Here is a 23092-nt window from a genome sequence, read left to right as displayed (position 1 = left end):
TGATGTTAAAAATCTTGTCTTAAGAGCAGATACAATGGAGATAAAGAAACTAGGAGAATGGGGTGGAGACATTAAACACATAATGTGTTAAACTCCATTTTGATGAGCTGGAACAAAAATTTCAAGTAAATCCCTATCTTCTTTACAGATTTCAATTTGTATATCTTTCAAATGTTTCAGTATCATTTTGATCCAATGCCAACTTTGCCCTGCACTGTATCATAGTTATCCCCTCTGTTCTCACCTTCTTTTCATCTCTACAAATTAAAATTTGCTACTCCTCTCACTTTATCAGTTATACTGATGAGTCCTCTCTCCCTGCACTGATAAGGATCCAGCATCCTTTGCATTTAGTTTTGGATTTCTGGCATCTTTAGATTTTGCTCCAAAATAACATTACATTACATCTCTACAAGGAAGAATTAGAACACAGAAAAGTTATTCAAATCTTATTTCGAAGCTTTGTAAGTCCAAGGTTGGAGAGTTTGGGGCTCATAAAATAAAAAGGTACTGTAGAAGGTGCTAAGAGTTGATACCAGAGCAGAGAAGTTATACTTATCAGACAAGGCTAACAAATTTAGTTTATCTTTTCCTGAACAGAAGTTGATTGAAGGCTGATTAAATGCTTTAAGATTCTTGAAAAAATAAGGTTTAATGAATATACTGCTGGTGGCTGGTAAAAAGACTCTTACTAGGAAATGGTTATCACAGGAGAACCCAACTTTAAATGTTTGGATGGAAATTACAATGGACATTTACAACACGGAGAAGATAACAGCATCTGTTAGTAATAAGTTGGAACAATTTGATTCATTCTGGGAAAAATGGTTTAACTACATAACACCTGATGTAGGCCTGTAAGCCAACGTAGGCCTGATTCTATTCTCACGAATCAATGAATATGTTGTAAAAAAAAATCACTCCCTACTTGTACATAGTTTTCTCCTTTTGCTTGTTCTTTCTTTCCTCTCTTCTCTATAGGTGTACATCTCAGATAAATATTATGTGATTTGTGGCAAATATTAATATATGATATATATGTACAGTGTCTGAAATACATCTTATGGAAGTGTTTGATAATGAACTTCAATAAAAAACAAATTGCAAAAAATGGAGAAGATGCTTCCAGTTGCAGGAATGTTGGAAACTAATGGCTGTAAGCAGATGCTGACAATAACCAATACTGATGGTGGAAAGTATTAAGTAGATGCTATTAATACTATTGGGGAATTCAGGAGCCACTCCTTTACCTACTAGCCCAAAAACAGACAAGACAAAGAATGTATTGAGAACAATAGCATTCACTGTCTGGAGAATTTCCTGACTCAGAATATTTAAATCTTTGCACAGTATGGGGATTAATGAAGATTAAGTGATTAGGAATATTTATGGTTGGAAGTTAGCTTGAAGTGGAAGATTAGCAATGATCATTGAATGGGAGAACACTGAGGGGTCTCATGGCTTGTTTCTACTCTTAATCCTAAATTCTCATGAATAGCATGAGTGGGAATTATATTAGAAAAACAGGAAGGGGGAAAGACTGCAGGATATGTCAATGGGATTAGATGGCGGATAGAAAGAGAAATGCGTGGCAGAGCTGAAGGACCACTGCTTCATTTGGGCGCAATTGGTTTCAAAACTCAAGCATACATTACTTTTATATTGTTGCCATGATTAAGTTTACATAATTATAGTTTGGTTGGTGCACAATTGTCAATGTGTTAATTATAGTCATGTTGGACATAAGTGCCGCAATTATGTATGTGATGCAATTTACACCACTGAATGCAGTGGCTGAAAAATAATGTCAGATTATGAATTGTTGGAAATTATTTAAACAAATGAGACAATAGCTTCTGAAAATTATTTAAAATCTGACATTTAAAATAATTATGAAAGGTCAGAAAATGAGGGATAATGATAAAGGAACTAACCCATTAAGATAAATGTAAGTTGAAATTGAATAAAAGAGTCACTAGGAACAGTATAATTACATCATTACAAATGGGATAATTGAAATTTTCTAATTTAAAAAAGTATATAATCATAATGATATAAAGAAGGAGGCAACAGAATGAGAGTACAGTTGGATATAACAAAACACCTCCCATATACACTTTGTCCATCACTTGCAGTGGATGAGGGCAGCAGGCATGTGGCATCATCACTATCTCTAAGTTCTCTTCCAAGTTTCTTTGGATTTCCCGTATTTAGCCCCAATGACAATGCACAAATAGAAATAAATGTCTGACTTGGAAGGGAAGTCAATGGCAATGCTTCCATATATCTGCCGCAGTTGTCCAATGTGGGTTGCAGGAGTCATGGGTTTGGGAGATACATTTTTACATTCAAGTATTCTCTCATTTCCTGATGGCATTATTTTACTTATTAGATCCATAAATGACTTTCAGAGTCAATTTTCTAAAATGCAAATAGAGCTCAATGCAAAACCAGGTTAAGTCAACCTGCTGGCTATGAAATACATGTTATATCTATGTATTATAGGATTCATGTGATCAGAAACCAACCTTGAAATTTAAAAAAAATAGTAAAATGATTTAAATACTTAGTGAGCCAGACAGTATTTGCTACTTTTATTTCAGATCCACAACATCTGCAATTGTTTTTATTTCTGATTACAGAGGCAGAGGCAATCTCAATGTTGAAAGATTGGCTAAGGTTGGTGTTATATTATTTTGATCTTAACTGTAAAAATTTGAATGATATCACTTAAGTAAATATAATGATGGGTTTTTAAAATTCATAATCCTAGCTATCTTTCTTTCCACCTATACTTAATGTGGGCAGATCTGAGTTCAAGGAGCAAAACAGAGCCAGGTGTTACCACTGCCGATAACGAACCCTCTAAAGCAGTCTGAAGTTGCCAGATTGTATGTTTAGAAGATATTGACTTATAGATCAATACAACTGACCTCAAAACCTTGCATTGTTATTATTACCAATACATTGTAATTTAGATTTTAGGGTTAGAAAAAAGTGCTAGTTTTATTCTTACAGTGCATTTAATCGGGTTTTATATATTAACACACCAGGGATTATATAAATATCTACCAACTTGATTTACAAATCAATTATCTGTATAAAACACTTTGACAAAATGCATGCTGAAGGCAGTAATTCTCAGCAATTGAAAGACTAAAATATACTGGTAAGAAGTGAGATTTTAGGCCCTTAATTTTGACTGAAATACTTATCCCCCTCTCCCACAAGATATCCTGTTCCTCACCATCCCACACTAAACATGCAAATCCCATTCAGATCTAGTAGAATGTAATCCTTGTAAGAACAATTTGGCCTCTAAACTCCAGCAAGAAAAAGCCAAGATTTGACTTCTGTGGTATTTGATTCTTTTGTATTGTCTGCAAATTGGCAACTGGGCTCCAATGGGAGAATATAATCCACACCCTACGTTATAAATAGAACTCATTTGTTTTCTTTTGTCCACAGCAGTGCACTTATTGGTATTGGAACCTAAAACAAAAAAAAACACATTTGCAGTATTATGAGTAGAGGCAGAAATGGGAAGTAAGGAAAGAAGGGAAATACAAATCAAGGAATGATTGGAAAAATACTCCAGCTAGCAAAAATAGGCAGAAACATTGAGAAAAAATACAGGTTAAATCAGGGCATACTTGATATTTTTCTCTTCCCTTTAAATCTCTAATTATATTTGATTTATTCCCTCATTGTTCTGTGTTTTTATTTGATAGGATAGTTTTATTCCATGCCTACTCTGATCACCAAGGCCTTATAAAAGTGCCATGCAAAAGATTTGTGTGAGAAAAATTTGCATCATGTGTATGCATCCATGTCAAAGCACAGAATAGTCTTTATGAAACTAACTCCTGTCAAAATATTAAAAATCGGTACTGAAAAGATTAAACAAGGAAGTTAACGACAATTGAAAGTAAAGCTAAATGTTAAGGAAGACGTAAAAATGCATGGAAAATAAAATATAATAAAAGCTATTTTTCCTTCCTCTTGGGCCCTTAGCTCCCAGTGGAGCTTAGGCCATTGATGACCTCTCATTTCCATTGCCCTACGTCGATGTTCATCAATGTTTGTGTAATCCATTGCATCCACTATACCTACACAACTTCACCAGAACCTTGTTGGCTGGTCTTACCTGTTTCCACCTCTCATGACGGAGACATAGGGTTGGACTAAAGGAGTACAAACCAGACAAAATAGAAAACAACATTGCCGATAGCTTTCCAATCAGCAGGATAAATAACAGCTAAGAATTTATAAATAATTAGTGCTCTTTTGGAAGGACCCACAGTAGTCTTTCATTGAGACTGAAGACTGCAGCAGCATTAGTGATGACCAAGAAGGTATGGACAAGGGAAGCACAGGAGCACTTACAGGACTGCTTTGAATCAGTGGTCTCCACCGTATTCAGGGATTCATCTTCGAATCTGGATGAGTATGCTGCAGTTGTTACCGACTTTATTAAGACCTGTGTGGAAGACCTGTGTGCCTACGAAGACTTGCTATATGTTCCTAAACCAAAAGCCATCAGATGAACCAGGAGGTACATCATTTGCTGAAGGCTAGATCTGTGGCATTCAAGTCTGGTGACCCAGGTCTGTAACAAAAACCCAGGTATGGCCTGCGGAGGGCTATTTTGAGGGCGAAGAAACAATTTCAAACAAGGTTGGAGGCGACATCAGATGCACAACTCTGGCAGTGTTTGAGAGACAATACTTCCTACAAAGCTAAAGCCAATAGCATGAATGGCAGTGATGCTTCACTACTCAACACCTTCTATGTATGTATGGTGTATGTTGTTAAAGAAGCAATTGCAATGAATGAATGAAAAACAACTACATCAGTTATGAGTTCTGGGAAATGAATAATTTTGATAACTTTGAACATTTAACCAAACTGATTGTCAATGGAATTCCTTACATGTATCTTGTTCCTGCACTTGAGACCTTTCAAAAGACATGAATCAAATTTAATTATTATTGGTTTAAAGGACAAAGCTATTAATTGATTGATAACTGAAAAATAGTCAAATGTAAACTTGTGACCATTGACGTGTCTTCAATTTAATACTGGACCTCCATTTATAAGCTAGAATATTACTTTCTTCAGGGAACAGTGCAGGGGAAAAAGATATAGGGGCAGACAGAGGAAGAAACAGACAGACAAAGTTGCAGAGTGGACCGAAGAGAGCTTTGCCACAACCCAGATACTTGCCTACAACCCTGAGAGATGGAGGTATCACATCTGTACAGCGCCTCTACAACCCAACTGGGTTGTGGAATCCGTAACCATAACTGTAATTATTTTCTGATAGCGCTCCAATTTATTGAAGAATCTACAATACTCTAGAAATGGCAATTAGATTATATTACATTCAATGATCTCAATTGATGACATTCTTTTAAATTTTTCTTATATCAGTATATGGTGAGCTCTACACTTGACATGTTCCTGATATGCATCATCCATTTGGAAAATGCAGATAATTTCACTGTAAAGTCCTCCTCCCTGCAGTAAATTCCTTATTTATATTTTTCTGGCCAAGATGTCAGAAAGTATATAATTGGTTGGGACTATTGATATTTTTCTCATGAAGTGACAGTTGTAGAAGCTCATAAATGAGAAGTGCATATTTCTTTATTGCCGTTGACCATTAGATCAATTAAATATCAGCAGTTAAATGCAATTTTTGGCAGGAAACAAGATCAGAGAATAATTAGTTGCAGCTTAAGGGTTTTGCTTTGTAATAATATGTCCATAATTGCTGATGACTGAGTCATTAAGAGGCTGCAGAGTAACGATTCAAGCACAGAATGACATAAATTAGCCAGGCGCAATTTATAATCACAAATGCCTGTGTTTTAAATTGCTTGTATGAAGTCCAGCCTGATCTGACCTTCATGCCATCCGAGCACTACAAATGTGATTTTCTAGCTTGCCCAAGCATATTGTTACATGAAGCCAGGCTGAAATTAAAGAGAATTTAGACCTGCCAAAATTGAGGGCACTCAGTAACTGTTTTCATTTACAAAGAGATATTTGTGAGGCTTAATGAGCTGCTTATGAATAATTTGCTTTTAAATTTCTATCCCATTGGGGTTGGTGACTCACACTTTGGTATAAATGCTTGGACTGGTACTCAAATGGCCATGCTTCTAGGTTGAGAGAGTTATTACTGTATTTTGATCTTCTGACTTGTGTAAGAGTTATCCTATTTCAGTCCCTAACTGTTTCCTACATGTCAATCCTTTCCAAAAGAAGCAACTGAAGAGCAGTCGGTTTGTAAAGACTCAGCCATTCTCTTTTGAACACTCAAAGATCACTTCCCCCGTCACCTCACTTCATTTTTTCTACATCTTTTCATTGCAGACTGTAGCCCTGTGCTTTAGGAGACAAATGGGAAGGTAAGGAATATTTTGAACTAATTTTAGCTTTATGTTTTTAACTATTTCTAAGATTTTTCTTTGTATTTCAATTAAAAAATTAACAATGACACTTTTATATTAATTTGGCTTTTAACACTTGGAAAAAGTTTAGAATTTTAAACATTAATAAAATTCTTGTCAGCTTTGACAGGAGACAAAGCTTCACCTATCTTTGCCTTTCGTCATTATTCATTGCAGACTTCCTGGGTAGGCCTGCTGCAGCCGAGACCTTGCTGACCCTTTCCTGACCAGTTGAATCCAGATATCTTGGCAGCAGCTCTGGCAGGTATGTTTGGTCCCATGATCTGGCCTGTTATTTATTTCTTATAATGTTATTTTTTATATTAAATTCATTGCAGTTGAAGACACGCATTAATCATTATGGTAGAATCTGAAATATAAACAAAAAATACTAGGAACGTGGTTACGAAAGCTTACGGTGCATTGGCCTTCGTCAGTCGTGGGATTCAGTTTAGGAGCTGAGATGCAGCTATACAGGACCCTGGTCAGACCCCACGTGGAGTACTGTGCTCAGTTCTGGTCACCTCACTACAGGAAGGATGTGGAAACCATAGAAAGGGTGCAGAGGAGATTTACAAGGATGTTGCCTGGATTGGGGAGCATGCCTTATGAGAATAGGTTGAGTGAACTCAGCCTTTTCTCCTTGGAGAGACAAAGGATGAGAGGTGACCTGATAGAGGTGTACAGGATGATGAGAGGCATTGATTGTGTGGATAGTCAGAGGCTTTTTCCCAGGGCTGAAATGGCTAACACGAGAGGGCTTAGTTTTAAGGTGCTTGGAGTTAGGTACAGAGGAGATTTCAGGGGTAAATGTTATATGCAGAGAGTGATGAGTGCGTGAAATGGGCTGCCGGCAACAGTGGTGGAGGTGGATACGACAGATATATGGAGCTCAGAAAAGTAGAGGACTATGGGTAATTTCTCAGGTAAGGACATGTTTGGCACTACTTTGTGGGCTGAAGGGCCTGTATTGTGCTGTAGGTTTTCAATGTTTCTATGTTAGAAGCAGGTTACTGAGCATTTGTGGAAAGAAAAACAGAATTGATGTTAACCCTGTTTCACTTTCCACATATACTGCCCAACCAGATGAGTGTCTCCAGCATTTTCCAGTTTTATTTTCCATTAAGCATGTGGTTTGGTGAACTACAGTGCAAGAATGTTTTGTGAACCACAAAGGAGATGGTACTCTAATGTGATTTTAAGTGTCACATGTATTTCACGTGACTATACATCATAATTTTGCTGTCATGTCATGTGATGCTGCAGGTTGCTCACCCAAACTTATATCTAGCTCCATCTGCTGGTGCTTCATCTCTGGTTACATTTTTAATTTCCATATTTCATTTTATTTAACGTTCCTGCAAAACAGAAAGAATTTTTGTGTTGGTGCCAGGAAGCCCTACCTAGCCCTACATCCTGCTATTGATTTGTCATACATTTGTAGACTGAGCTTCTTTCCTTATCTCTTTTCAGTGGCTTTCTGGGAAGGGTCCAGGCAAGGTTCACAGGAACGATCCCAGGATACAAAGGACTAACAAATGTGGAGTGCCTGATGGCTCTGGGTCTGTACTTGTTAAAGTTGAGAACAAAGAGGAGGATCTCTTTGAAACATATTGAATATTGATGGAGTCCAAGTGGAAAGGGTCCGGGGTTAGGTTAGGACCAGAGAACACAGCCTCAGAATACAAGGATGTCTCTTTAGAACAGAGAAAAGGTGGAATGTTTTTAGCCACATGGTGATGAACCTTATTGGTGAATTCATTGCCATAATAACGCCTGTGAAGGCCAAGTCACTGGGTATATTTAAAGTGGAGATTGAGAGGTTCTTGATTAGTAAGGGTGTCAGATGTTATGGGGAGAATGTAGGAGAATAGGATTGAGAAGGAGAATAATTCAGCCAAGGAGGAATGGTGGAGCAGACTCAATGGGCCAAATGGCATAATTCTGCTCGTATGTCTTATAGTCTTGAACCATGAATATAACTGTACTTGTGTGTTCATCATAAAATTGATCTAATATTGTATAATTGTATCTCTGTTTTTCTTTGTGCGTAAGTTTATGTGTGTGTGACAGGGGTGTGGTGGGGGATAGGGAGAATGGAGTGCTTGGGGTCATATAACTATCTTGTCATGCACCACTGAAAAGGGCAGAATACTTGGTCAACACATGCAGTCAGCAACAAAGCAATGTTGCTCAATGCCAACTTTATAGAAAGCTCCTATGAAGGCGTGTGGCTTCGACTTTTCCTTCTTAAGTGATTGTTGGTGTCAGTCTTCAGTTGTAAGGTACTCCTTGGGAACACTGAAGTGAAGTCACCAAATTGACTGCTGTCAAACTTATTAAAAGAATTCTTGTATTCAAAACAGGAAGGAAAATACACAATTATGAATTAATCTTTAAACATTTTCCTAAATGCTAATTAAAGTTCAGAGCAAACACAAATTATTGTGGTAGAAGTTGAAATAGCATAAACAAGTAAAATGAATATATTTATAACTTAAAAATGCATAATGTTTTGAAGTATTGATTTGAAGGAATTTCAGTCCCTCAATGTAAGATATTTTCTTTAGGGCTAATGTAAGTTTGCTAGAACAATGATTATGACATGGCATGCAATTAAAATCTAGGTCCGATCTCATACAATAAAATATTTTCAGGATATTTTACAGCAATACTAATTAGGAAATAATGCAATTTTTTTATCAATTCATATTGTCTAGATTTTAATGGCAAAAGCTGTGAACAAGTTCAGCTTTTACAAATGGCAGGTGTAACTGTGCATAAGTAGAAGTTGTCACTTTGAAGATGTTGGAAAGATTATATCGAATTATTTGGTTGTCATTTTAACTTCAAGATGCTGAACTGTTCTGCCATGGTGATAACTGTATTTCAATACAGACGTCATTATGTTGTTTTAGGTGAGAATGCATTTGGTTTGGTGGTCTTGCTGGTTTCAGACAATGACGTGCCTCTGGATGGACAAAATCAGCACTATGATTCGGGAGCTGTTTCTTAGCTACTGGGAGGAGGCAATTGAGGAGAATCTTGGCAACCATTCTTCCTGTAGTGGACCCTCAGGACTTGTCCCTTTTCTTGTAGATGATCTTTGCTAATGGCATCTCTTAGAACCACCAGAATATCCCATTGCAAATGTTACAGTAATTTTTATTGCACTGTCCAACAACCCACCTATTAAACTCTACCCTAACCACAGGACAACTTACAATAACCAATTAACCTACTCACCAGTATGTCTTTGGACTGTGGGAGGAAGTCACAGAGTACCTGGAGGAAGCCTACGTAGTTCATGGGGGTGGGGGGAGAAATGTACAGACTCTTTACAGATGGCACTGGAATTGAACTCTGAACTCCGATGCTCTGATCTGCAATAGTGTCGCACTAACCACTACACCACTGTGACATTGAGCTGTGGATTTGCAACTGAAGCTCTTCACTTTCTGATATAACTGGGGATAATGGCTGCTTCTGAAATCCTGTTCACTTTAGTTGTGATACAACCTTCTGTAATGTTCAATCAGGTTTGTGGTTCTGGCAAGTGAGGCAGAAAACACAGACTGCGAAGAAACATATTAATCACTTATCTACAAACAGTAAAAATTTGATGAAGCACTCATGTTCCACAAGTTACAGACACTACAAAGCTGAATACTCAAACATCATAGTACATTTAACAAACATACTTAGTTAAAGTGTACCTTCCCAATGGTCATATCTTAAACAAAGGAATAAGAGAGCAAGCCCCTTCCACGTGCTACTTTATATACCCAGGATATGTGAAACTGGACACCAGGCATTTATCCAATGGGAAAAGCAGCTGCACCTTCTAGACTAACCAATCACACTGGAAGTGACTTATGACAATCAGAATAAACACACCCCCATAGGACAACTTCTTACCGATCAGGATTGGTGGTAAGGGCTGGTCCAGCTGGGTTCCTGTAGGATGGAGTCAATTGTACCCACATCAAGGACAGAGTCATCTTTGATGCATTCTCCCTGATTTCTGGCTCTCAGTTGGATGGTGCTTTTGGGTTTTTGAGCAATAGATGGCTTTGTAACATTGGGGAAAAAAACATACATGCAATAGCTGTCAACTCATTGCTGAGACACCCACATTTTCTGCCTTCACCATCCATTCTTTAGATCCAGGGTTTTCTACTGGACCTCAGCCTGTCAATACAGTAACTGAAGTGTTGTGCCTTCCCCCTTGAGGAATGGTGAATTTATTCATTTTGAGCAGAGGCAGTCTTCTTGGTTCATCCATGCTGTCAGTCTTACTCAACACTGTTTCCTTTGCTGCCTTTAATTCTATTAACACATTTTTTAGCATCCTCTTCTTTAATAGATACCAATGCCTAGTATCAATAAGTACACCAGCCATGACTTTTAGTTTCCTATATATTACAATTCTATCCTCATATATTTCTGTAGAAGCTGATAACACTAAACAATGGAGACTCCAGAGCACAGCTACTTTGATGGAAGGCATCATAAAGATCAGAGAGGTAATGGAGCGAGTTTCTGACAATGACACATTTTGGGAGAGCAGCTTCTCGTGAAGAGAATTTTGGTTGACAGTATGTTCTGCTCAATGAAGAGAAGAAGCAGGCAAGATATTTAACTGCCTTGCCATTTCCCTGTTAGAGTGAGCCACAGGCTGGACTATTTCCCCTTAGGTAACCTCCTCAATTTTGTCTCCTCCTCCACTATGGCTGGTTCATTGCATTAGACATAGATGTAGCACAGTGCAATCCCTTTGGCCCATATGCGGTGCCAAACTTTTAACCTACTCCAAGATGAATCTAATTCTTCCCTTTCACATAGTCCTCCATTTTTTTCATTTATACGCCCATCAAAAAGTAACTTAAAAGAACTTCACGTATCTCCTTTTGCCACCAACCCTGGCAGCGTATTCTATGCACTTACCACTCTCTGTGTAGAAAAACTAACTCTGACATTTCCGATATTTCCCCATTCTTTCTTCCAATCACTTTCAAAATATGTCCTCTCATATTAGCCATTGCTGCACTGTGAGAAAGTTGCTGGCTATCCATCTATCCATGCCTCTTATCATTTTATACACGTCCGTCAAGACACTTCTCATCCTCCTTCACTCTAAAGAGAAAAACTCTAGCTCACTCAACCTTTTCTCCTAAGACATACTCTCTAATCCAGGGAGATTCCTGGTCATCACTGAGCCATAGCTGAAAGAAAATCATAGCTGGGAGCTTAACATCCAAGGATACACATCTTATTGAAAGAACAGGCAGGTAACAGAGTGAGTCAGGTGACTTTGTTGGTAAATAAATGAAATTAAATCTTTAGAAATAGATGATATTGAACCAGAAGACATAGATTCGTTATGGGTAGAGTTAAGAAACTGAAAGGGTGAAAAGACCTAGATGGGAGTTATATAAAAGCCTTTGAATGGTAACCATAATGCAGGCTACAAATTACAATGGGAAATAGAAAAAGAATGGCAAAAAGAGTTATGATAGTCATTAGATTTTAATATGTAGGTAGATTGGGAAAATTAGGTTGGTGCTCGATCCCAAAAGAAGGAGTTTGTATAATGCCTGCAAGATAGCTTATGGTTAACCCTCTAGGAAAATGGCAATTCTAGATTAGGTATTGTGTAATGAACCAGATTTAATTAACGAACTTATTGTAATTAGCAAATTTATAATAATTATCAAAAATTATTGTGAAGCTAGAGGATTGGAAATCTATTAAAAACCAACAGAAAGCAAGAAAAAAAGGAGATAAAAGATTAAATATAAATGTAAACTAACCAATAATACAAAAGAGAATGCCGAAAGATTTTTTAAGACATATAAAGTGTGAAAAAGAGGCAAGAATAGACATTGGACCACTGGAAAATGAAGATGGAGAGGGAGTAATGAGGAAAAGAAAATGGTGGGGGAACTGAGTAGTTATTTTGCATGAGTCTTCCCTGTGGACAACACCAGCAGTATGCCAGAAATTCAAGAGTATCACAGGGCAGAAGTAAGTGTAATCACTATTATAACGAGATGGTTTTTGTGAAGCTGAATGGTCTGAATGTGGGTAAGTAACCTGTTCCAGATGGACTACACTCCAGGGTTTGGAAAGAGGTGGCTGAAGAGAATGTGGAGGAATTGTTAGTGATCTTTCATGAATCATTAGATTCTGGGAGGGTTCTAGAGGACTGGAAAATAGCAGATGTCATTGCATTGTTCAAGAAGGGGACCAGTGGAGGCAAAAGACAGGAAATTACCGGCCAGTTAGCCTGACTTCAGTGGATGGCAAAACATTAATGAGGATGAGATTTTGAAGGCGCATGATAAAATAAGCCAAAGTCAGCATGGTTTTCTTAAGGGGAAATCTTGCTTGACAAATCTGTTGGAATTCTTTGAGGAAATAACAGTCATGATATACAAAGGAGAGTCAGTGGATGCCGTTCACTTGTATTTTCCCAAGTCCTTTGATAAGGTGCTGTATATGAAGCTGCTAAGCAAGATAAGAGCCTAGGGTACTGGAGGAAATATACATGGACATAAAATTGGCTGACTGGCAGAAGGCCCTTTCTAGTTTGGCATACCAACAGAGCATCGGTGACATGAGTGAGCTCATGACAGTACCTCCCTCCCTAAGGCTGGCGCACGACATCCCAAGAAGCCCTGGGGAACTTGAGACAGGGATGGAAAGCCTGGCTCAGGCCCAATGATCTTGAGATTCCCATGTGAAGATGGAAATAAGAGGTTAATCTTAAGATACCAACAGAGCATCAGTAATGACTGAGCAACCTGCAGGACAAATCATTCTCCAGACACAAGGACTTCGTGAGGCACTTAATGAGAGTCCACTTTAAATAATCATAGAATGCAGAAAGCCTGTGCCAGTAACAATTAACTTGAGAAGATTAAACAGAACACACAAGGGCTTAATGACTCTAGTTAAGATAGCAATTAGTAAGTACAGGTGCTTCAGAAACCTAGAAACCCAACACTCCACAGCAAGCCACATTGGCCTGCAGGGCTCATGACTGGAAGTGAAGAGTATGTCTCCAGTAGTGGGGGAGTCCTGGACCAGAGGGCACAGCCTCAGAGTAGAAGGATGTTCCTTTAGAATGGAGATGAAGAGGAATTTCTTCAGCCAGAGGGTGGCAAATCTGTGGAATTCATTGCCATAGTTGGCTATGGGGGTAAAGTCATCAGGCATGTTTAAAGCTAAGATTGATTGGTTCTTGATCAGTAACAGTGTTGAAGATTTCTGGGAGAAGGCAGGAAGATGGATTGAGACAGAAAATAAATCAGCCATGTTCAAATGGTGGAGCAGAGTTGATGGGCTGATTGAACGAAGTCTGCTCCTACACTTAATGGTCTAATAGCCTTATCCCATGCCTTCTGTTGTTCTGAATGATGTTAGCATGGAGAACCTTGTTGAACAACTTACTACAGTCCATATACATCACTCTACCTTTATCAGTTTGTTTAGTCACTTCCTTGAAGTCAGTCAGGCTCTTGAGGCACAACCTGCTTTTCACAAAGCCATGCTTTCTATCTCTAATTGGACCATGTTTCTCCAAGAGCTTGTAAATCCTGTCCAGTTGTTTGCCCACCACTTACGTAAGACTCATTGCTCTACAATTACCACAATTATCCATGTTTCTATTTTTGAATGAAGGAAAAACATTTGCCAGCCTCCAATCTTCTGGTAACTACTCCCATGGCCTGCTTTCTCTTCCTGTGATATCGTGGGGAAAATCCCACCTGGCCCTGGGGACATAATGATCCTAAAGTTTTTCAAAAATTCTAACACATCCTCTTTCTTAACTTAAACATGTTCCAGCTCATTAGCCTGTTCTACTCTTACATTCATCAAGATACCCTTACACTGAAGATATTGAAGCAAAGTATTCATTAAGGACCTCCCCTACCTCCTCTAACTCCAGGCATAGGTTTCCTCTTTTATCCCTGCTTGTTCAAGGGTTATTTTTGTCAGTTTTCACTATATTTTGTATTGGGACAGTTTATATTCATGATTTATAAAATAATAATCTAATACCCTAATGTTTACCTTCATTGAAACACTCATTAATCATACTTAAATAGAAAAATAACAGTGAGATCACATTTCCAAGTATATAAAATAGTTTATTTATACAGTATATATACAGCAGCATAACGATCAATCACTTTCAGAACAGAATGAGGTACTAGTATATTAGTTAGATCCATTAAATCTTATTCCAGAGAACATTCTTAATATATGGTAAATGGTAGGGCATTGAAGAATGCGGTAGAACAGAGTGATCTAGGAATAATGGTGCATAGTTCCCTGAAGATGGAATCTCATGTGGAAAGGGTGGTGAAGAAAGCTTTTGGTATGCTGGCCTTTATAAATCAGAGCATTGAGTATAGGAGTTGGGATGTAATGTTAAAATTGTACAAGGCATTGGTAAGGCCAAATTTGGAGTATTGTGTACAGTTCTGGCCACTGAATTATAGGAAAGATGTCAACAAAGTAGAGAGAGTACAGAGGAGATTTACTAGAATGTTACCTGGGTTTCAGCACTGAAGTTACAGAGAAAGGTTTAACAAGTTAGGTCTTTATTCTTTGGAGAGTAGAAGGTTGAGGGGGGACTTGATAGAGGTATTTAAAATTATGAGGATAGATAGAGTTGACGTGGATAGGCTTTTTCCATTGAGAATAGGAGAAATTCAAACAAGAGGACATGAGTAGAGAGCGAGCAAAAGTTCAGGGGTAACACGAGGGGGATTTTCTTTACTCATAGTAGTAGCTATGTGGAATAAGCTTCCAGTAGAAGTGATAGAGGCAGGTTCGGTATTGTTATTTAAAGTAAAATTGGATAGGTATATGGACAGGAAAGGGATGCAGGGTTATGGGCTGAGTGCAGGTTGGTGGGACTAGGAGAGAGTAAGCATTCGGCATGGACTAGAAGGGCTGAGATGGCCTGTTACCATGCTGTAATAGTTATATGCAACATTTTGAAAATAAGTTGGCTTCATCCAGACCTATAGAAAGAAAGTGTTTGAAATAATATCTCACTTTCCATAATTTCATAACATCTCACAGCATTGCAGAACCAGTCAAGATCATGTTAAATGAGCAATAGATTTAAAATATAGGAATATATAAGTAAAAAATGTTATCTAGAAATCTGTATGATAATGCATAAATAATCTCTTTTAGTAACATTCGTTTAGGCATAAACGTAAGCCAAGCTTCCATGGATTGATCCCATTATCTTTATTGTTTTCTGTCATTTAGTCTCTACATCGACTTGACATTGATTGCAAAAGACAGCGCCTCTGACAAAGTAAGACTTCACTCATAGGAGTACAGCATTACCTCATTGTGAATATTGTGCAGCAAACTAAGCGAGTTATCCCCAAACAAGCTTCTCATAAAGTTTATATCATAACTGTTAGGAAAGTCCACAGGCTAATGCTTTCTTTAGGAAGGAGAAGGAGCAGAGATGATATGTTGTTTTCTACATCTGATGACATGAGAAAAGTTTAAGCGTACAAAGAAAGGTAAGACCTGTCTTGAGAGAGACACACTAATGGATTACATTCCCAATTTTCCCCTCTGCTGATGCTTCTAACCCTATCCAAATGTCAGCTCCTTTATACCATACACCTCCACCTCCATTCATCCATCACTGCATACCAACATTTGTAATCCACAGGACATCAGACAAGTTCTCATGTGCACACTGTCTTGGGCCTTCAACATAATGCAATATTGCTGCTGGACATGTAAACACAATGCTAATTTTCCTTCCACAGATTCCACCCGATCTACTGAGTGTTTTCAGTATTTTCTGCACTTATTTCAGATTGCCAACATTTACACTTCACTGATTTTCAATTACATACGAATTCTGCATGCTCTGAACATTTGATGTTAATCTATCCCAGGAAATATTAGAGTAATTGAAACTCTCATTATTGCTAAATGCAAAATTATTTTTGAAAGTGACTAACCCTTAAAATTCCCTGTTAACCAAATTTCTGAGAATACTACTCTGCAGCAACAATATTCCTTATGACTGAACTCCATAATGTCAGGCAGGGTTTGAGGGAGCCTCCCTGTATTGGAACCAGATCAGTGCATTCTCTGGGAACTGCAGGCAGTGTTTCCAAGCAGTAACACCAATCCTGAATGATCTGTCCTATCGATATTTTCTTGAACAAGATGACTTTGTATTTCCATTTGGAATTATAAAGCATGAGCTTGCTCTGGCCAGAGATCTTACTGAAGTTGCTGACAGAGCAGCAGGATGTCGTATAAACTTATTGCTGGCCTCTTTCCCCTTTAGACTTAAAGTGGACTTGGCACTGGAACAGAATTATTTGATTAATGCCTACAACAGACAGAAAGAGCAGGCAGAGGACATTATAGGCAAATGTATATGTAAATGGAAATGGTTGACTCAGTCTTAGAATTGGCAATAATATTGCTGAATTTAAATTGTCAACAATCAGTTTCAATTAAAGATGAAATGCATTCAGAGAAACCTTCAAATCCTATAGTTCATTGAAACTATCTACTGAGCATATGGGCATTGCTTGAGAGACCAGCATTTAATGCCCTTCTCAAATTGCCTTTGAGAAGGTGGTGGTGAGTTGCATTCTTCCTGAACTGCAGAGGTCTTTTTGCTGAATGTACTTCCATTGTCCTGATGAGTTAAAAATTCCAGGGGTCAGATTCAACAGTGTTGTAGTAATTCTGATGTAACTCCTGGTATGTGTGTTGGAGAAGACTTTGCAGGAGGTGATGCTTCCAGGTACCTGCAGCTGGTTTGAGGGGTAGTAGCTTGGACAGGTAACAGTAGTGCACTTTCTGTAGGTGACGCATTCTGCGGCCACTGCAATGGTGGTGGAGGGATGAACTTGTAGCAATCATTATAGGATGAGGTATAATCACGTGGACACAGGATATTATGTAGAAGCTGGAAATCTGGAAGAACGTACACAGACCCCCCCCCCCCCCCCGAAATATGAGGTATTGCTTCTCCAACCTGAGAATGGCCTCATCATGCAGAAGAGGCCAGTTAACAACATGTCAGACTGTGAATGGGGACTGGAATTAAAATGGCTGGCCACCAGGAAAACCTGCTTGCTTCAGCTGGAGCAAAGATGCTTGACAAAGTGATTTTCCCCCAATCTACGTTAGGTGTCATTGATGTAGAGGAGGCCGCTCCTGAAGCTTCAGATACAGTACATGACTGACAGAATTCTAGGTGAGGCAACACTTCACCTGTAAGGACTGTTTACACCTGAATGGAGGTGAGGAGGGAGATGAATGGACAAGTGTAGCATTTGTTCTGCTTGCAGGGATAAGTGCCAGGAGGGAGATCAGTGGCGAGGGAGATCAGTGGCGAGGGACGAATAGACAAGGGAATTATGGAGAGAGAGAGATCCCTGTGGGAAGTGGAGTGTGGTTGGTGGTAGGATCTCATTGAAGATGGCAGAAGTTGTAGAGAATGATGTGCTGGATGAGGAGGCTCATAGGGTTGTAGGTGAGGCGAAGAGGAGCTCTATCCCTTCTAAAGCAGAGGAAAGATGGGGTGAGGGTGGACGTCTAGGAAACGGAGGAGATGTTGGTGAGGGCAGCATCATTCATAGAGGAAGGGAAACCCCATTCGTTGAAGAAAGAGGACATCTCTGATGTTCTAGCAAAGAAAGTTTCATCCTAGGAAAATAGTGGCAAAGAGGGAGAAATTGAAAAACAGGAATGGCATGAATATAATCATGTGAACTATTTTCTCCCAAATGGTATTGAGTTTTCTTGGAGCTGTTAGAGTTGGACACCTCCAGGCAAATGGAGAGTTTTCCACCATGCTCTTGACAAATGTTTCACTGTACCTGTGACAGTATTAAGCCAATTTACATGTGTGGAAAAACTTCAGGATGTCAGGAATTGGGGCATTTTGAGAAAACAAAGACTCTGAAGCCCTTTCAAGCTACAGTATTTCAGTTTCTGGTCTGCATCGACTCGCTGGAATGTCGATGGTAGTGATTTCACTGATGGTAGTACCAATTAATGCCAAGGGTAATTGAAGGTGGTTGGGCTTAGAACATAGTCCTGAAGAGTGTCAACAGCTGTGACTTGGGAAAGAGATCACTGACCTCCAACAACCACAACCATCTTGCTTTTATTGATGCATGACTTTGACCATCAGAACTTAATCCCCAACATCAAGGTCTTCACTTAACCAAAGTTGTTTGATGGTTTACTCAGTCAAATGCTTCCCTGATGTTGAGGCAGTCAGTCTCACCTTGCTCTACTTAATGGCTGATGTTGTACTTTGATTACTAATCTAATTCACCAAAGAAATTAGTGATACTATTTGACAGAATTGGTACCTGTTATAGTGTTCATTTTCCTAGATGTGGATCAATCTTTCTGGCCCAGATGCTGTATAAGTAAAACAAAGTGAACTCGTATTCCTCCAGATTTTAAATTTTTGTTAAAGGATTTTGGAATTTAAAAGTTTTACTGCTAAACTTAAAAAAAATTCTGTCACATTTTCTTTGTGTCTTCTAGTCTAATCCCAATTTCTTTTTTTTCTCTTTTAAACATTTTTTCTGTGTCAGTTATTAAATCTCTTGGGTTAAGGACTGTTGGTCCAGTCTGTCAAGATGTCTCAATAGTTCCACCTCACGATGACCCTATCTGCTCACACCTCCAACACTCTACAGGCAAAAAGTTTTGAAGTAGCTAATCTGCATATGGCAGAATATCAGATGATCAGTCCCTTGTCTTTAATCTCATCTGAAAGTGAAGATTAAAATCAAATTAAATTTGCCTTCTTCCATATACTGTAATTGTCTTTTGAGTGCCTCCAGAAATGTTTTCCAATTAGTCTTTATTTTTGATTTTTCTGTTTAAAACTTGTATGGATATAAGGAGAGAAAATAGAATTCATGTTGTATATTTAGATTTATTCAAAAATTGATCAACATTTCTCTGGTTAATTAAATCCTCATCTGATGTGATTGATAGACACTAAGGATAATCCTTCAGTGCATTACTTTTCAATGTTAGGATGGCTCAGTGTGGTTATATTTTAAACCAGTGCATCAACAGTTCAGATTAAGTACATGTCACCAATTCATCAGTGTCAAGTTACAGCATACAACATGGTTATCAACTAACACTTTTGCTTCTTTCTGTCAAAATTTCTTGTAGCAAGTTATCCTTTAAGTCCTCTTGGGTATCTTTATGAAACTGTCTGCCATCCGCCATCTCAAATTGAAGTGTCATTTCAAGTTTGATTTAGAAATCCAGAGGGTAAATGTTTTATCTAAACACTAGGATTGCATAATAAGATGTAGTATGTCTATACAAATGCAGAGGTACTTAAAATTAATCAACTTCTAGACAATTGAGTGTGAGTCAAAGCAGCAATTACATATTGCAGAATTAACCATGATGTGACAGTAGTAGCTTCAAAGCATAGTGTACTCACCTGTAGAATGCTCAGCTAAAACTAGTTGAATATTTCATAAGAACTCATTAATATTTTAATATCGCTATAAAATATCACTTAATGCAGTAAACACCTAAAATGATGTGTCACACCTCATTAGGAATTTAATGTGATCTTTTGTTTTAATTAAAGACTGACAAATACCTTGGACCATACCCTACATCCTTGCGTTTTAAGGACATGTCTGCAGAATGGAACCTGATGATGACCCAGAGGCCTAGAAAGCCACCAATATGGTATCATTATTCATGAAGGGAGAGAGAAAGATCTTATAGGCCGGTTAACCTAACATCTATAATAGGGAAAATGCAGGACAGATAATCAAGCAGAGTCAACATTATCTTGGGAAAGGGAAATTAAGTTACACAATTTGTTACAGTTCGATAAGGTGCCACCTAAAATATCACTGTACATCAGAGTGTGGTTTGGGGATCATACAATATATTTGTTGGGACATTGAAGTGGTTAACTACCAGTAAACAGAGTTGGGATAAATGTGTCACTTTTGGATCAGTAGTAAGTAACTACTGGGGTGCCAGGGAGCTCATTGCTGGGGCTTCAGCTACAGTATTTATAAATAATATTCTATAGCTGTGTTGGATAGAGGCCCATAATGTACTGCAGCCAAATATGCTGAAAAGTAGATAGGTTAACAAGTCTAGAGCAAAAAGGATGTAGAGGGGTGATCAGAATTGGAAAGAAGTTGACAGATGAAGTTTGATGTGGAAAAATGTGAAGTTATCCACTTTGAAAGGAAGATTGAATAAACAAAATCAAAGTATATCTATTATCAAAGTTTGTATACAGTATGTCGCCAAATACTACCCGGAGATTAATTTTCTTGCAGTCATTCACAGTAGAACAAAGTACATGTTTTAAATCAAAGTACATGATTTTGGATATGATGATTGTGTTAACTGCTGATCTGTAGTCAACCTGACACATGAGTTCCTATTGCCCACATGGTCCAGAGCAGATAGATGAACCAGAGAAATCACTTCTGTCATTAACTTGTAGAAAAATGAAGCAAATCCAGGTAATCTTTGAGAAAGGAGTTGATTTGCACCATAGGCAACTTCTTGAAGCACTTCATTACAATTGATGTAAGTGTTATCAGACGTTAGTCTCCAAGGTAGGTCACCATGCTCTACTGACACAATACATGCCTTTCTGAAGGAAATGGAAACTTCAGACCACAGAACTAAGAGATTGAATATATTCATAAATTATCACAGCAATGCACACTAGAAGAGCTGTGTATCAAAACTTTGTTCCAAAGACTGGAGACAGACCGCAGCACAGCAGAAGTAAAGGAGAAAGAGGAGAAACATCTCTTTAAAGTATTCACAAGAAATGGATACCCACAAATCTTCATACAAAGATGGCTGCAAATTTAACAATGCACCAACCAAATGAGTAGTCCTTCCATACATTCAAAATATCTCAGAAATGATAGCTCAACTGTTCTAAGAACATAGAATTTCACTCATGCATAAACCAACAGCAATGCTGAGGAGAGTACTTTGCAGAGCAAAAGAACAAACTAAGTTATTACACAAGACCAATGTGGTCTACAAAATCCAATATGGGCAATGCATCAACTAGTACTGGGAGAAACCAAGGATCCATGAACATCAACTGGCTGTAAAATGGCATGACTGACTCTCCCTAGTCTCTACCCATGATCGAGGAGGGCACAAATTTGACTGGGTATTAGTGTAAGTCTAGGTGCTAGTGAATATGTGACATGCAAGAGAATTCCTAGAGACTAGGTTTTCCACAAACGATTCTGTCAACAACCACATAGACCTTGAGCAAACACAAGGAAATCCTTGATCCTATTTATGAGCAAATGAGGGCAAATTTCCTGTCCACAATGCATGAAATTTGCCACACAACCAATTAGCGATGAGATTTCCTCCCCACATCACAATTGAGTTTACAAAATGGTCCAATCAGCTGAATGAAAAGTGTATAAAAACCAAGTTTTCAGAGGATACACCACACTGATGTATCCTCGCATAGTGACAAAATGTTTGCACATAAAGTGCCAATATCAGAGAACAACTCAACCCAGCCATATTCATAAATGCTCCACATAGTTGCCCCACACAGATCTTGGTACTTAGCCAGAGATGCCATCTGAACTGGATATCTTAAGTGAATTCATCATTTTGGATGGTAGGATGCCAACCTTAGAGATTGAGATTCCAGAGTTATCCAGAGATGTTCAAAGTAAAATCATTGTCATAGTACATATATGTCACTGCTTACTACACTGAGATTAATTTTCTTGCTGGCATTCACAGTAGAACAAAGAAATACAATAGAATCAATGAAAAAACTACACATAAACAAAAACTGACAAACAACCAATGTGCAAAAGAAAACAGACTCTGCAAATACAAAAGAAAACAAATAACAATAATAAACAAAAAGTAAATAAAACTGAGAATATGAGTTGTAGAGTCATTGAAAGTGAGTCTATAGGTTGTATTCAATTACCAGTTCATTATTCTTTATATATTACAGTTCATTATTCATTATATGCAAATTATTCCTTTGGAATCTGTTACTACAACATGTGGTTCTCTATATAAAAACCTAAGAGGTTGTAGTATATGAAACAAAATAAGTTAGGGAGAGAAAATAAAATTAAATTGGTTTATTATTGTCACATGTAGCAAGGTACAGTGGAAAAACTTGTCTTACAAATCATTCATATAGATCAATTCATTACCATGGTGCATTGAGGTAGTACAAGGTAAAACAACAGAGAGCAGAATGAAGTGTCACAGTTAAAGAGTAAGTGCAGTGCAAGTAGCCTATAAGGTATAAAGTCCTAATGAAGTAGGTTGTCAGGTCAAGAGTCCATCTATTGTGCTAGGGGACTGTTCAATATTCTTATAATAGCAAGATAGAATCTGTCCTTGAACCTGGTGGTACGTGCTTTCAGGATTTTGTATTTTCTGCTCAATGAGATGGGCTAGAAGAGAGAATTTACAGGATGGTGGGTATTTGATTATGCTGGCTGCTTTACTGAGGGAGCAAAAAGTGTAGATGGAGTCCATGAAGAAGAGGCTGGTTTCCACGATGTGCTGAGCTGTTG

General features: G+C 38.1%; 1 protein-coding gene across 15 annotated transcripts in view; it reads left to right on the top strand.

The window, feature by feature from the left end:
- The window catches only part of LOC132393183 (claudin-8-like), a 70771-nt gene that overhangs the window by 13311 nt on the left and 34368 nt on the right, over nt 1-23092 (top strand). For 13 of the 15 annotated variants that reach the window (XR_009511777.1, XR_009511786.1, XR_009511785.1 and 10 more), the window contains 3 exons: nt 2643-2679; nt 6382-6416; nt 6636-6723. The gene's annotated coding sequence lies outside the window, so the exon portion shown is untranslated. Of the gene's footprint in view, nt 1-2642; nt 2680-6381; nt 6417-6635; nt 6724-7931; nt 8021-15752; nt 15776-23092 lie in introns of those variants that run through there. The other 2 variants (XR_009511772.1, XR_009511784.1) reach the window with 2 other exon arrangements.

This window comes from Hypanus sabinus, chromosome 4 (genome assembly GCF_030144855.1).
Source record: "Hypanus sabinus isolate sHypSab1 chromosome 4, sHypSab1.hap1, whole genome shotgun sequence".
Classification (NCBI taxonomy): Eukaryota; Metazoa; Chordata; class Chondrichthyes; order Myliobatiformes; family Dasyatidae; genus Hypanus; species Hypanus sabinus.
This window is presented reverse-complemented; position numbering and strand designations above follow the sequence as displayed.